The sequence below is a fragment of the Panthera onca genome, chromosome A3 (assembly GCF_046562875.1).
Source record: "Panthera onca isolate mPanOnc1 chromosome A3, mPanOnc1 haplotype 2, whole genome shotgun sequence".
NCBI classification, from domain to species: Eukaryota; Metazoa; Chordata; class Mammalia; order Carnivora; family Felidae; genus Panthera; species Panthera onca.
The window spans coordinates 90,987,697-90,989,526 of NC_138341.1; the positions used below are offsets into that span (position 1 = coordinate 90,987,697).

General features: G+C 40.9%; 1 pseudogene; it reads left to right on the forward strand.

The window, feature by feature from the left end:
* Window positions 1-503: 503 nt before the first annotated feature.
* On the forward strand, window positions 504-1,561 carry LOC132672146 (transcription elongation factor A protein 3 pseudogene; annotated as a pseudogene).
* The last annotated feature ends 269 nt before the right edge of the window (window positions 1,562-1,830 follow it).

The following is a 1,830-nucleotide window of genomic DNA, read 5'->3' on the forward strand; positions in this document are numbered from 1 at the left end:
TAGCTGCACATGGCTCTCCAGTCGTGGTAAGGTCTTTCCAGATTTGGATAACCCAATTCTTTTTTCTTTTGTAGATTTTAACCTTGACAAAATGTCAAACTTACATAAAATTACAGGTTTAGGGTGGTGAACTCCTTTAAAACCCCTTACCCTGATTCACCAATTGTTTACATTTGCCACTCCATCATTTTCTGTATGCATATTTAATGTTATTTTTCTGACCCACATGAGAGAAGGATGAAATTATTGTGTGATTTACCTCTATATATTTCTGTATATGTTCTCAAGAGCCAAAGCATACACATTGTTACTCACAGTATAGTTATAAAAAATGAGGAATTAAAAAAATTTTATTCAAGTATAACTAACATCCAGCATTTTATTAGTCTCAGGTGTATAATATAAAGATTCAACAGCTGTATACATTACTCGGTGCTCATCAAGATAAGTGTACTCTTAATTCTCTTTATTTTAGCATGCCTTGACAGGTTTTGTGTGATAACATGGGCCAGGAAGAGGAACTGCTGAGTATTGCCAGAAATCTTGGAGAAGGTTGTGGCCAGAAAGAACACAGAAGGGGTCCTTGACCTTCTGAAGAACTGAACTGCTGTCAGATGTCCATCCACCTATTCCAGACAACCAGGATTGGAATCGCTGCTAATAGGGTCCACAAGCACTGCTCAGACAAAAAGGTGGTGTCCTTGGTCAGAGTCCTCATCAGAAACTGGAGCTATTGAACTCCCCTGGACCTCCCAAAGAAGAAAAAGGAGAAGAAAGAGACAAAGCAAAGAAAGAAAAAGGGCTTGACTGTTCCCATCAGAAACCAGAGGCAGGACTTTTTCCACCAAGGAAAAAAACAAGGACAAGAGCCCAAAGACAGGAGAGACTCTGTGGACTCCAAATCTTCAGCCACCTCCTCTACAAAAAGGCCATCGACGAAAAAATCAAACAGCAGCAAATCAAAAGCAGAGACTCCAAAAACACCCAGCAGCACCTCAATCCTTACTTTTGCCCCCTCGATCTATCTCCTGGCACCCTACTATCCCATAGGGTATTCTGTGCAGGATAAGTGTGTGGAAATGCCCTCAGCAGCCCTGAAGGCTGATGACAATTGCAAGGACTATGGAGCCAACTGTGACAAGAAGTCATCAGAAATTGAAGATCATATCTATTAGGAGCTCAAGAGCACTGACATGAAGTACTGGAACCAAGTTCACAGACAAATAAGCAAACTTGTGGACTCCAGGAATCCAGTCTGAGGAATAATGTGCTCAGTGGGGCCATCTCTGTTGTGCTTATTGCCAGGATGATGACAGAGGAAATGGCCAGTGATGAGCTGAGAGAATTGAGAAATTCCATGACCCAGAAGGTTACCTGTGAGCATCAGATGGCCAAGATGGGTGGCACCACCACTGACCTCTTCCAGTGCAGTAGATGGAAGAACTGTACCCAAAACTGGGTGCAGACATGCAGTGCTGAGCCCATGAATACCTTTGTCTTATGTAATGAATATGGCAGTCACTGGAGTTTCTGGTGGAACTGCCAGCCACAATTTCACTGAACAAGATGAGGAAGAACAAACAGAAAGTATTTCACTTAGCATTATACCTATAGATCTCTCTATGCCATTGCAAATGGCAAGATATTATCCTTTTTATGGCTGAATAATATTCCATTGTATTTATATACCACGTCTTCTTTATCCATTCATTTGTCAATGGACACATGGGTTGCTTCCATATCTTTGCTATTGTAACTGTTGCTGCAATAAACATAGAGGTGCATATATCTTTTCAAATTAGTGTTTTAATTTTCTTTGAGAAAATACCC